Source organism: Schistocerca serialis, chromosome 5, assembly GCF_023864345.2.
Source record: "Schistocerca serialis cubense isolate TAMUIC-IGC-003099 chromosome 5, iqSchSeri2.2, whole genome shotgun sequence".
NCBI classification, from domain to species: Eukaryota; Metazoa; Arthropoda; class Insecta; order Orthoptera; family Acrididae; genus Schistocerca; species Schistocerca serialis.
This window is the reverse complement of record NC_064642.1, coordinates 532,757-545,573: the sequence shown is the minus strand read 5'-3', so window position 1 is coordinate 545,573 and position 12,817 is coordinate 532,757. Positions and strand designations below refer to the sequence as shown.

Sequence of the window (12,817 nt, the reverse complement as noted above, 5' to 3'; positions counted from 1 at the left end):
ACGAGAACGGAAGATTTTATTTCTTCTTTTTTTTTTTTTTTTTTTTTTTTTTTGTTTGTTTTTTGTTTATTTACTTTGTGGAATTTAGCACAGCTACAAAACAGTAGGCCCTGACGTATTTTCAAAACTCATCTGTCGATTCGTAGTGTGTTGTTATTTCCGAGGCGTTCTAGCAATCTTCTTTCGCACATTCTTGCTCAAACTGAGTTCATTACTGCAATTTCGTATCTTACGTTTGATACAGTAGTTTCAAATGCTTGTGGAAGCATCTTTGTCAGCACCTGAAAGTTAGTATGAAAAGAGGGCTGGCAGGTGCAGCGACGTAAAAATGAAAAAAGCACCCGGTGTTCCCAGGCGGTCACCCATCCAAGTACTAACCGGGCCCGATGTTGCTTAACTTCGGTGATCGGACGAGAACCGGTGTATTCAACATGGTATGGCCGTTGGCGTCCTTATACTGTAGCCGCGCCACAGAAGAAGCGTTCGCCTCTCCTCCCAACACACGCAATCGCCGCTTTCCGTGGCACATTTGACGCAAAGCATGTCTTTCCACCTCGAGGGTGGCGCGGAGTGCGCGCTCGCCTCGGCGTCTCATAGGCGACTGCCGAACGAAGGTGAGACGCACAACACAGCTGCTGGATGCACCGCCTGTCATTCGTTTGGTGCGTGCGGCCTCCGACACTGGCTGGCGACGCACCTTGTTCCTGTTATTATCCGGCGCGGGGCTTGCGCGCGGCCGGGCCGCGGGGGGACTGCGCGCGGTGTCCTGCTGGACCGACGGAAGCTTTCTCACCTGCCTGACACGCGCCGCGCTTCCAGATATTTGCGTAATTTGCGCGGTGCATTCTCGCCTGTCGTGTCGCCTCCCCTTCCGTCCCGACTTGTCCCGACTGCCGCTCGCTGCCGCTCGGGTCGCGGTCCATTTGACAGCACAAGCGCGAGAAACGTCTGCGGGAGGACAAATGAATCAATTTATGATTACAAATCGAATTGCGAGCTGTACGCCGCTGCAGAACGATAGGCGCTATCGTATTTCGGAGCATACCGCCCGATTCGTACTGTTTTGTCGTTTTCAAAGACTTCCTGGCAAACTTGGTTAGCACATTCTCCTTCAAACTGAGTTAGTTGCTGCAGTTTCGTTTCTTACGGCCGTTTAAAATGCTTAAGGAAGTCTCTTTGTCACAACAGAAAGGTGGTATGGAAAGAGGGCTGGCAGGAGTAGCGACTAAAAAGCGAAAAATGAACACAGCCAGAGTTCCCATGCGCTCACCCAACTGAGTACTAACGTTGTTGCTTCACTTCGGTGATCGGACGAGAACGGAAGATTTTATTTCTTCTTTTTTTTTTTTTTTTTTGTTTGTTTTTTGTTTATTTACTTTGTGGAATTTAGCACAGCTACAAAACAGTAGGCCCTGACGTATTTTCAAAACTCATCTGTCGATTCGTAGTGTGTTGTTATTTCCGAGGCGTTCTAGCAATCTTCTTTCGCACATTCTTGCTCAAACTGAGTTCATTACTGCAATTTCGTATCTTACGTTTGATACAGTAGTTTCAAATGCTTGTGGAAGCATCTTTGTCAGCACCTGAAAGTTAGTATGAAAAGAGGGCTGGCAGGTGCAGCGACGTAAAAATGAAAAAAGCACCCGGTGTTCCCAGGCGGTCACCCATCCAAGTACTAACCGGGCCCGATGTTGCTTAACTTCGGTGATCGGACGAGAACCGGTGTATTCAACATGGTATGGCCGTTGGCGTCCTTATACTGTAGCCGCGCCACAGAAGAAGCGTTCGCCTCTCCTCCCAACACACGCAATCGCCGCTTTCCGTGGCACATTTGACGCAAAGCATGTCTTTCCACCTCGAGGGTGGCGCGGAGTGCGCGCTCGCCTCGGCGTCTCATAGGCGACTGCCGAACGAAGGTGAGACGCACAACACAGCTGCTGGATGCACCGCCTGTCATTCGTTTGGTGCGTGCGGCCTCCGACACTGGCTGGCGACGCACCTTGTTCCTGTTATTATCCGGCGCGGGGCTTGCGCGCGGCCGGGCCGCGGGGGGACTGCGCGCGGTGTCCTGCTGGACCGACGGAAGCTTTCTCACCTGCCTGACACGCGCCGCGCTTCCAGATATTTGCGTAATTTGCGCGGTGCATTCTCGCCTGTCGTGTCGCCTCCCCTTCCGTCCCGACTTGTCCCGACTGCCGCTCGCTGCCGCTCGGGTCGCGGTCCATTTGACAGCACAAGCGCGAGAAACGTCTGCGGGAGGACAAATGAATCAATTTATGATTACAAATCGAATTGCGAGCTGTACGCCGCTGCAGAACGATAGGCGCTATCGTATTTCGGAGCATACCGCCCGATTCGTACTGTTTTGTCGTTTTCAAAGACTTCCTGGCAAACTTGGTTAGCACATTCTCCTTCAAACTGAGTTAGTTGCTGCAGTTTCGTTTCTTACGGCCGTTTAAAATGCTTAAGGAAGTCTCTTTGTCACAACAGAAAGGTGGTATGGAAAGAGGGCTGGCAGGAGTAGCGACTAAAAAGCGAAAAATGAACACAGCCAGAGTTCCCATGCGCTCACCCAACTGAGTACTAACGTTGTTGCTTCACTTCGGTGATCGGACGAGAACGGAAGATTTTATTTCTTCTTTTTTTTTTTTTTTTTTTTTTTTTTTGTTTGTTTTTTGTTTATTTACTTTGTGGAATTTAGCACAGCTACAAAACAGTAGGCCCTGACGTATTTTCAAAACTCATCTGTCGATTCGTAGTGTGTTGTTATTTCCGAGGCGTTCTAGCAATCTTCTTTCGCACATTCTTGCTCAAACTGAGTTCATTACTGCAATTTCGTATCTTACGTTTGATACAGTAGTTTCAAATGCTTGTGGAAGCATCTTTGTCAGCACCTGAAAGTTAGTATGAAAAGAGGGCTGGCAGGTGCAGCGACGTAAAAATGAAAAAAGCACCCGGTGTTCCCAGGCGGTCACCCATCCAAGTACTAACCGGGCCCGATGTTGCTTAACTTCGGTGATCGGACGAGAACCGGTGTATTCAACATGGTATGGCCGTTGGCGTCCTTATACTGTAGCCGCGCCACAGAAGAAGCGTTCGCCTCTCCTCCCAACACACGCAATCGCCGCTTTCCGTGGCACATTTGACGCAAAGCATGTCTTTCCACCTCGAGGGTGGCGCGGAGTGCGCGCTCGCCTCGGCGTCTCATAGGCGACTGCCGAACGAAGGTGAGACGCACAACACAGCTGCTGGATGCACCGCCTGTCATTCGTTTGGTGCGTGCGGCCTCCGACACTGGCTGGCGACGCACCTTGTTCCTGTTATTATCCGGCGCGGGGCTTGCGCGCGGCCGGGCCGCGGGGGGACTGCGCGCGGTGTCCTGCTGGACCGACGGAAGCTTTCTCACCTGCCTGACACGCGCCGCGCTTCCAGATATTTGCGTAATTTGCGCGGTGCATTCTCGCCTGTCGTGTCGCCTCCCCTTCCGTCCCGACTTGTCCCGACTGCCGCTCGCTGCCGCTCGGGTCGCGGTCCATTTGACAGCACAAGCGCGAGAAACGTCTGCGGGAGGACAAATGAATCAATTTATGATTACAAATCGAATTGCGAGCTGTACGCCGCTGCAGAACGATAGGCGCTATCGTATTTCGGAGCATACCGCCCGATTCGTACTGTTTTGTCGTTTTCAAAGACTTCCTGGCAAACTTGGTTAGCACATTCTCCTTCAAACTGAGTTAGTTGCTGCAGTTTCGTTTCTTACGGCCGTTTAAAATGCTTAAGGAAGTCTCTTTGTCACAACAGAAAGGTGGTATGGAAAGAGGGCTGGCAGGAGTAGCGACTAAAAAGCGAAAAATGAACACAGCCAGAGTTCCCATGCGCTCACCCAACTGAGTACTAACGTTGTTGCTTCACTTCGGTGATCGGACGAGAACGGAAGATTTTATTTCTTCTTTTTTTTTTTTTTTTTTTTTTTTTGTTTGTTTTTTGTTTATTTACTTTGTGGAATTTAGCACAGCTACAAAACAGTAGGCCCTGACGTATTTTCAAAACTCATCTGTCGATTCGTAGTGTGTTGTTATTTCCGAGGCGTTCTAGCAATCTTCTTTCGCACATTCTTGCTCAAACTGAGTTCATTACTGCAATTTCGTATCTTACGTTTGATACAGTAGTTTCAAATGCTTGTGGAAGCATCTTTGTCAGCACCTGAAAGTTAGTATGAAAAGAGGGCTGGCAGGTGCAGCGACGTAAAAATGAAAAAAGCACCCGGTGTTCCCAGGCGGTCACCCATCCAAGTACTAACCGGGCCCGATGTTGCTTAACTTCGGTGATCGGACGAGAACCGGTGTATTCAACATGGTATGGCCGTTGGCGTCCTTATACTGTAGCCGCGCCACAGAAGAAGCGTTCGCCTCTCCTCCCAACACACGCAATCGCCGCTTTCCGTGGCACATTTGACGCAAAGCATGTCTTTCCACCTCGAGGGTGGCGCGGAGTGCGCGCTCGCCTCGGCGTCTCATAGGCGACTGCCGAACGAAGGTGAGACGCACAACACAGCTGCTGGATGCACCGCCTGTCATTCGTTTGGTGCGTGCGGCCTCCGACACTGGCTGGCGACGCACCTTGTTCCTGTTATTATCCGGCGCGGGGCTTGCGCGCGGCCGGGCCGCGGGGGGACTGCGCGCGGTGTCCTGCTGGACCGACGGAAGCTTTCTCACCTGCCTGACACGCGCCGCGCTTCCAGATATTTGCGTAATTTGCGCGGTGCATTCTCGCCTGTCGTGTCGCCTCCCCTTCCGTCCCGACTTGTCCCGACTGCCGCTCGCTGCCGCTCGGGTCGCGGTCCATTTGACAGCACAAGCGCGAGAAACGTCTGCGGGAGGACAAATGAATCAATTTATGATTACAAATCGAATTGCGAGCTGTACGCCGCTGCAGAACGATAGGCGCTATCGTATTTCGGAGCATACCGCCCGATTCGTACTGTTTTGTCGTTTTCAAAGACTTCCTGGCAAACTTGGTTAGCACATTCTCCTTCAAACTGAGTTAGTTGCTGCAGTTTCGTTTCTTACGGCCGTTTAAAATGCTTAAGGAAGTCTCTTTGTCACAACAGAAAGGTGGTATGGAAAGAGGGCTGGCAGGAGTAGCGACTAAAAAGCGAAAAATGAACACAGCCAGAGTTCCCATGCGCTCACCCAACTGAGTACTAACGTTGTTGCTTCACTTCGGTGATCGGACGAGAACGGAAGATTTTATTTCTTCTTTTTTTTTTTTTTTTTTTTTTTTTGTTTGTTTTTTGTTTATTTACTTTGTGGAATTTAGCACAGCTACAAAACAGTAGGCCCTGACGTATTTTCAAAACTCATCTGTCGATTCGTAGTGTGTTGTTATTTCCGAGGCGTTCTAGCAATCTTCTTTCGCACATTCTTGCTCAAACTGAGTTCATTACTGCAATTTCGTATCTTACGTTTGATACAGTAGTTTCAAATGCTTGTGGAAGCATCTTTGTCAGCACCTGAAAGTTAGTATGAAAAGAGGGCTGGCAGGTGCAGCGACGTAAAAATGAAAAAAGCACCCGGTGTTCCCAGGCGGTCACCCATCCAAGTACTAACCGGGCCCGATGTTGCTTAACTTCGGTGATCGGACGAGAACCGGTGTATTCAACATGGTATGGCCGTTGGCGTCCTTATACTGTAGCCGCGCCACAGAAGAAGCGTTCGCCTCTCCTCCCAACACACGCAATCGCCGCTTTCCGTGGCACATTTGACGCAAAGCATGTCTTTCCACCTCGAGGGTGGCGCGGAGTGCGCGCTCGCCTCGGCGTCTCATAGGCGACTGCCGAACGAAGGTGAGACGCACAACACAGCTGCTGGATGCACCGCCTGTCATTCGTTTGGTGCGTGCGGCCTCCGACACTGGCTGGCGACGCACCTTGTTCCTGTTATTATCCGGCGCGGGGCTTGCGCGCGGCCGGGCCGCGGGGGGACTGCGCGCGGTGTCCTGCTGGACCGACGGAAGCTTTCTCACCTGCCTGACACGCGCCGCGCTTCCAGATATTTGCGTAATTTGCGCGGTGCATTCTCGCCTGTCGTGTCGCCTCCCCTTCCGTCCCGACTTGTCCCGACTGCCGCTCGCTGCCGCTCGGGTCGCGGTCCATTTGACAGCACAAGCGCGAGAAACGTCTGCGGGAGGACAAATGAATCAATTTATGATTACAAATCGAATTGCGAGCTGTACGCCGCTGCAGAACGATAGGCGCTATCGTATTTCGGAGCATACCGCCCGATTCGTACTGTTTTGTCGTTTTCAAAGACTTCCTGGCAAACTTGGTTAGCACATTCTCCTTCAAACTGAGTTAGTTGCTGCAGTTTCGTTTCTTACGGCCGTTTAAAATGCTTAAGGAAGTCTCTTTGTCACAACAGAAAGGTGGTATGGAAAGAGGGCTGGCAGGAGTAGCGACTAAAAAGCGAAAAATGAACACAGCCAGAGTTCCCATGCGCTCACCCAACTGAGTACTAACGTTGTTGCTTCACTTCGGTGATCGGACGAGAACGGAAGATTTTATTTCTTCTTTTTTTTTTTTTTTTTTTTTGTTTGTTTTTTGTTTATTTACTTTGTGGAATTTAGCACAGCTACAAAACAGTAGGCCCTGACGTATTTTCAAAACTCATCTGTCGATTCGTAGTGTGTTGTTATTTCCGAGGCGTTCTAGCAATCTTCTTTCGCACATTCTTGCTCAAACTGAGTTCATTACTGCAATTTCGTATCTTACGTTTGATACAGTAGTTTCAAATGCTTGTGGAAGCATCTTTGTCAGCACCTGAAAGTTAGTATGAAAAGAGGGCTGGCAGGTGCAGCGACGTAAAAATGAAAAAAGCACCCGGTGTTCCCAGGCGGTCACCCATCCAAGTACTAACCGGGCCCGATGTTGCTTAACTTCGGTGATCGGACGAGAACCGGTGTATTCAACATGGTATGGCCGTTGGCGTCCTTATACTGTAGCCGCGCCACAGAAGAAGCGTTCGCCTCTCCTCCCAACACACGCAATCGCCGCTTTCCGTGGCACATTTGACGCAAAGCATGTCTTTCCACCTCGAGGGTGGCGCGGAGTGCGCGCTCGCCTCGGCGTCTCATAGGCGACTGCCGAACGAAGGTGAGACGCACAACACAGCTGCTGGATGCACCGCCTGTCATTCGTTTGGTGCGTGCGGCCTCCGACACTGGCTGGCGACGCACCTTGTTCCTGTTATTATCCGGCGCGGGGCTTGCGCGCGGCCGGGCCGCGGGGGGACTGCGCGCGGTGTCCTGCTGGACCGACGGAAGCTTTCTCACCTGCCTGACACGCGCCGCGCTTCCAGATATTTGCGTAATTTGCGCGGTGCATTCTCGCCTGTCGTGTCGCCTCCCCTTCCGTCCCGACTTGTCCCGACTGCCGCTCGCTGCCGCTCGGGTCGCGGTCCATTTGACAGCACAAGCGCGAGAAACGTCTGCGGGAGGACAAATGAATCAATTTATGATTACAAATCGAATTGCGAGCTGTACGCCGCTGCAGAACGATAGGCGCTATCGTATTTCGGAGCATACCGCCCGATTCGTACTGTTTTGTCGTTTTCAAAGACTTCCTGGCAAACTTGGTTAGCACATTCTCCTTCAAACTGAGTTAGTTGCTGCAGTTTCGTTTCTTACGGCCGTTTAAAATGCTTAAGGAAGTCTCTTTGTCACAACAGAAAGGTGGTATGGAAAGAGGGCTGGCAGGAGTAGCGACTAAAAAGCGAAAAATGAACACAGCCAGAGTTCCCATGCGCTCACCCAACTGAGTACTAACGTTGTTGCTTCACTTCGGTGATCGGACGAGAACGGAAGATTTTATTTCTTCTTTTTTTTTTTTTTTTTTTTTTTTGTTTGTTTTTTGTTTATTTACTTTGTGGAATTTAGCACAGCTACAAAACAGTAGGCCCTGACGTATTTTCAAAACTCATCTGTCGATTCGTAGTGTGTTGTTATTTCCGAGGCGTTCTAGCAATCTTCTTTCGCACATTCTTGCTCAAACTGAGTTCATTACTGCAATTTCGTATCTTACGTTTGATACAGTAGTTTCAAATGCTTGTGGAAGCATCTTTGTCAGCACCTGAAAGTTAGTATGAAAAGAGGGCTGGCAGGTGCAGCGACGTAAAAATGAAAAAAGCACCCGGTGTTCCCAGGCGGTCACCCATCCAAGTACTAACCGGGCCCGATGTTGCTTAACTTCGGTGATCGGACGAGAACCGGTGTATTCAACATGGTATGGCCGTTGGCGTCCTTATACTGTAGCCGCGCCACAGAAGAAGCGTTCGCCTCTCCTCCCAACACACGCAATCGCCGCTTTCCGTGGCACATTTGACGCAAAGCATGTCTTTCCACCTCGAGGGTGGCGCGGAGTGCGCGCTCGCCTCGGCGTCTCATAGGCGACTGCCGAACGAAGGTGAGACGCACAACACAGCTGCTGGATGCACCGCCTGTCATTCGTTTGGTGCGTGCGGCCTCCGACACTGGCTGGCGACGCACCTTGTTCCTGTTATTATCCGGCGCGGGGCTTGCGCGCGGCCGGGCCGCGGGGGGACTGCGCGCGGTGTCCTGCTGGACCGACGGAAGCTTTCTCACCTGCCTGACACGCGCCGCGCTTCCAGATATTTGCGTAATTTGCGCGGTGCATTCTCGCCTGTCGTGTCGCCTCCCCTTCCGTCCCGACTTGTCCCGACTGCCGCTCGCTGCCGCTCGGGTCGCGGTCCATTTGACAGCACAAGCGCGAGAAACGTCTGCGGGAGGACAAATGAATCAATTTATGATTACAAATCGAATTGCGAGCTGTACGCCGCTGCAGAACGATAGGCGCTATCGTATTTCGGAGCATACCGCCCGATTCGTACTGTTTTGTCGTTTTCAAAGACTTCCTGGCAAACTTGGTTAGCACATTCTCCTTCAAACTGAGTTAGTTGCTGCAGTTTCGTTTCTTACGGCCGTTTAAAATGCTTAAGGAAGTCTCTTTGTCACAACAGAAAGGTGGTATGGAAAGAGGGCTGGCAGGAGTAGCGACTAAAAAGCGAAAAATGAACACAGCCAGAGTTCCCATGCGCTCACCCAACTGAGTACTAACGTTGTTGCTTCACTTCGGTGATCGGACGAGAACGGAAGATTTTATTTCTTCTTTTTTTTTTTTTTTTTTTTTTTTTTTGTTTGTTTTTTGTTTATTTACTTTGTGGAATTTAGCACAGCTACAAAACAGTAGGCCCTGACGTATTTTCAAAACTCATCTGTCGATTCGTAGTGTGTTGTTATTTCCGAGGCGTTCTAGCAATCTTCTTTCGCACATTCTTGCTCAAACTGAGTTCATTACTGCAATTTCGTATCTTACGTTTGATACAGTAGTTTCAAATGCTTGTGGAAGCATCTTTGTCAGCACCTGAAAGTTAGTATGAAAAGAGGGCTGGCAGGTGCAGCGACGTAAAAATGAAAAAAGCACCCGGTGTTCCCAGGCGGTCACCCATCCAAGTACTAACCGGGCCCGATGTTGCTTAACTTCGGTGATCGGACGAGAACCGGTGTATTCAACATGGTATGGCCGTTGGCGTCCTTATACTGTAGCCGCGCCACAGAAGAAGCGTTCGCCTCTCCTCCCAACACACGCAATCGCCGCTTTCCGTGGCACATTTGACGCAAAGCATGTCTTTCCACCTCGAGGGTGGCGCGGAGTGCGCGCTCGCCTCGGCGTCTCATAGGCGACTGCCGAACGAAGGTGAGACGCACAACACAGCTGCTGGATGCACCGCCTGTCATTCGTTTGGTGCGTGCGGCCTCCGACACTGGCTGGCGACGCACCTTGTTCCTGTTATTATCCGGCGCGGGGCTTGCGCGCGGCCGGGCCGCGGGGGGACTGCGCGCGGTGTCCTGCTGGACCGACGGAAGCTTTCTCACCTGCCTGACACGCGCCGCGCTTCCAGATATTTGCGTAATTTGCGCGGTGCATTCTCGCCTGTCGTGTCGCCTCCCCTTCCGTCCCGACTTGTCCCGACTGCCGCTCGCTGCCGCTCGGGTCGCGGTCCATTTGACAGCACAAGCGCGAGAAACGTCTGCGGGAGGACAAATGAATCAATTTATGATTACAAATCGAATTGCGAGCTGTACGCCGCTGCAGAACGATAGGCGCTATCGTATTTCGGAGCATACCGCCCGATTCGTACTGTTTTGTCGTTTTCAAAGACTTCCTGGCAAACTTGGTTAGCACATTCTCCTTCAAACTGAGTTAGTTGCTGCAGTTTCGTTTCTTACGGCCGTTTAAAATGCTTAAGGAAGTCTCTTTGTCACAACAGAAAGGTGGTATGGAAAGAGGGCTGGCAGGAGTAGCGACTAAAAAGCGAAAAATGAACACAGCCAGAGTTCCCATGCGCTCACCCAACTGAGTACTAACGTTGTTGCTTCACTTCGGTGATCGGACGAGAACGGAAGATTTTATTTCTTCTTTTTTTTTTTTTTTTTTTTTTTTTTTTTTTTTGTTTGTTTTTTGTTTATTTACTTTGTGGAATTTAGCACAGCTACAAAACAGTAGGCCCTGACGTATTTTCAAAACTCATCTGTCGATTCGTAGTGTGTTGTTATTTCCGAGGCGTTCTAGCAATCTTCTTTCGCACATTCTTGCTCAAACTGAGTTCATTACTGCAATTTCGTATCTTACGTTTGATACAGTAGTTTCAAATGCTTGTGGAAGCATCTTTGTCAGCACCTGAAAGTTAGTATGAAAAGAGGGCTGGCAGGTGCAGCGACGTAAAAATGAAAAAAGCACCCGGTGTTCCCAGGCGGTCACCCATCCAAGTACTAACCGGGCCCGATGTTGCTTAACTTCGGTGATCGGACGAGAACCGGTGTATTCAACATGGTATGGCCGTTGGCGTCCTTATACTGTAGCCGCGCCACAGAAGAAGCGTTCGCCTCTCCTCCCAACACACGCAATCGCCGCTTTCCGTGGCACATTTGACGCAAAGCATGTCTTTCCACCTCGAGGGTGGCGCGGAGTGCGCGCTCGCCTCGGCGTCTCATAGGCGACTGCCGAACGAAGGTGAGACGCACAACACAGCTGCTGGATGCACCGCCTGTCATTCGTTTGGTGCGTGCGGCCTCCGACACTGGCTGGCGACGCACCTTGTTCCTGTTATTATCCGGCGCGGGGCTTGCGCGCGGCCGGGCCGCGGGGGGACTGCGCGCGGTGTCCTGCTGGACCGACGGAAGCTTTCTCACCTGCCTGACACGCGCCGCGCTTCCAGATATTTGCGTAATTTGCGCGGTGCATTCTCGCCTGTCGTGTCGCCTCCCCTTCCGTCCCGACTTGTCCCGACTGCCGCTCGCTGCCGCTCGGGTCGCGGTCCATTTGACAGCACAAGCGCGAGAAACGTCTGCGGGAGGACAAATGAATCAATTTATGATTACAAATCGAATTGCGAGCTGTACGCCGCTGCAGAACGATAGGCGCTATCGTATTTCGGAGCATACCGCCCGATTCGTACTGTTTTGTCGTTTTCAAAGACTTCCTGGCAAACTTGGTTAGCACATTCTCCTTCAAACTGAGTTAGTTGCTGCAGTTTCGTTTCTTACGGCCGTTTAAAATGCTTAAGGAAGTCTCTTTGTCACAACAGAAAGGTGGTATGGAAAGAGGGCTGGCAGGAGTAGCGACTAAAAAGCGAAAAATGAACACAGCCAGAGTTCCCATGCGCTCACCCAACTGAGTACTAACGTTGTTGCTTCACTTCGGTGATCGGACGAGAACGGAAGATTTTATTTCTTCTTTTTTTTTTTTTTTTTTTTTTTTTGTTTGTTTTTTGTTTATTTACTTTGTGGAATTTAGCACAGCTACAAAACAGTAGGCCCTGACGTATTTTCAAAACTCATCTGTCGATTCGTAGTGTGTTGTTATTTCCGAGGCGTTCTAGCAATCTTCTTTCGCACATTCTTGCTCAAACTGAGTTCATTACTGCAATTTCGTATCTTACGTTTGATACAGTAGTTTCAAATGCTTGTGGAAGCATCTTTGTCAGCACCTGAAAGTTAGTATGAAAAGAGGGCTGGCAGGTGCAGCGACGTAAAAATGAAAAAAGCACCCGGTGTTCCCAGGCGGTCACCCATCCAAGTACTAACCGGGCCCGATGTTGCTTAACTTCGGTGATCGGACGAGAACCGGTGTATTCAACATGGTATGGCCGTTGGCGTCCTTATACTGTAGCCGCGCCACAGAAGAAGCGTTCGCCTCTCCTCCCAACACACGCAATCGCCGCTTTCCGTGGCACATTTGACGCAAAGCATGTCTTTCCACCTCGAGGGTGGCGCGGAGTGCGCGCTCGCCTCGGCGTCTCATAGGCGACTGCCGAACGAAGGTGAGACGCACAACACAGCTGCTGGATGCACCGCCTGTCATTCGTTTGGTGCGTGCGGCCTCCGACACTGGCTGGCGACGCACCTTGTTCCTGTTATTATCCGGCGCGGGGCTTGCGCGCGGCCGGGCCGCGGGGGGACTGCGCGCGGTGTCCTGCTGGACCGACGGAAGCTTTCTCACCTGCCTGACACGCGCCGCGCTTCCAGATATTTGCGTAATTTGCGCGGTGCATTCTCGCCTGTCGTGTCGCCTCCCCTTCCGTCCCGACTTGTCCCGACTGCCGCTCGCTGCCGCTCGGGTCGCGGTCCATTTGACAGCACAAGCGCGAGAAACGTCTGCGGGAGGACAAATGAATCAATTTATGATTACAAATCGAATTGCGAGCTGTACGCCGCTGCAGAACGATAGGCGCTATCGTATTTC

The 12,817-nt window shown here is 51.1% G+C and overlaps 10 non-coding genes across 10 annotated transcripts; all 10 read right to left on the bottom strand.

The window, feature by feature from the left end:
- Positions 1 to 329: 329 nt before the first annotated feature.
- On the bottom strand, positions 330 to 448 carry LOC126482499 (5S ribosomal RNA). The gene has a single exon (XR_007587658.1). It is a non-coding gene; the product is annotated as a 5S ribosomal RNA (ribosomal RNA).
- A 1,183-nt stretch (positions 449 to 1,631) lies between these two features.
- Positions 1,632 to 1,750, bottom strand: LOC126482498 (5S ribosomal RNA). The gene has a single exon (XR_007587657.1). It is a non-coding gene; the product is annotated as a 5S ribosomal RNA (ribosomal RNA).
- A 1,192-nt stretch (positions 1,751 to 2,942) lies between these two features.
- LOC126482497 (5S ribosomal RNA) lies at positions 2,943 to 3,061 on the bottom strand. The gene has a single exon (XR_007587656.1). It is a non-coding gene; the product is annotated as a 5S ribosomal RNA (ribosomal RNA).
- Positions 3,062 to 4,251: 1,190 nt separating this feature from the next.
- Positions 4,252 to 4,370, bottom strand: LOC126482495 (5S ribosomal RNA). Its single transcript, XR_007587655.1, has one exon. It is a non-coding gene; the product is annotated as a 5S ribosomal RNA (ribosomal RNA).
- Positions 4,371 to 5,560: 1,190 nt separating this feature from the next.
- LOC126482484 (5S ribosomal RNA) lies at positions 5,561 to 5,679 on the bottom strand. Its single transcript, XR_007587654.1, has one exon. It is a non-coding gene; the product is annotated as a 5S ribosomal RNA (ribosomal RNA).
- A 1,186-nt stretch (positions 5,680 to 6,865) lies between these two features.
- On the bottom strand, positions 6,866 to 6,984 carry LOC126482473 (5S ribosomal RNA). Its single transcript, XR_007587653.1, has one exon. It is a non-coding gene; the product is annotated as a 5S ribosomal RNA (ribosomal RNA).
- Positions 6,985 to 8,173: 1,189 nt separating this feature from the next.
- On the bottom strand, positions 8,174 to 8,292 carry LOC126482461 (5S ribosomal RNA). Its single transcript, XR_007587651.1, has one exon. It is a non-coding gene; the product is annotated as a 5S ribosomal RNA (ribosomal RNA).
- A 1,192-nt stretch (positions 8,293 to 9,484) lies between these two features.
- LOC126482450 (5S ribosomal RNA) lies at positions 9,485 to 9,603 on the bottom strand. Its single transcript, XR_007587650.1, has one exon. It is a non-coding gene; the product is annotated as a 5S ribosomal RNA (ribosomal RNA).
- A 1,198-nt stretch (positions 9,604 to 10,801) lies between these two features.
- Positions 10,802 to 10,920, bottom strand: LOC126482439 (5S ribosomal RNA). Its single transcript, XR_007587649.1, has one exon. It is a non-coding gene; the product is annotated as a 5S ribosomal RNA (ribosomal RNA).
- Positions 10,921 to 12,110: 1,190 nt separating this feature from the next.
- On the bottom strand, positions 12,111 to 12,229 carry LOC126482427 (5S ribosomal RNA). Its single transcript, XR_007587648.1, has one exon. It is a non-coding gene; the product is annotated as a 5S ribosomal RNA (ribosomal RNA).
- Positions 12,230 to 12,817: the final 588 nt, after the last annotated feature.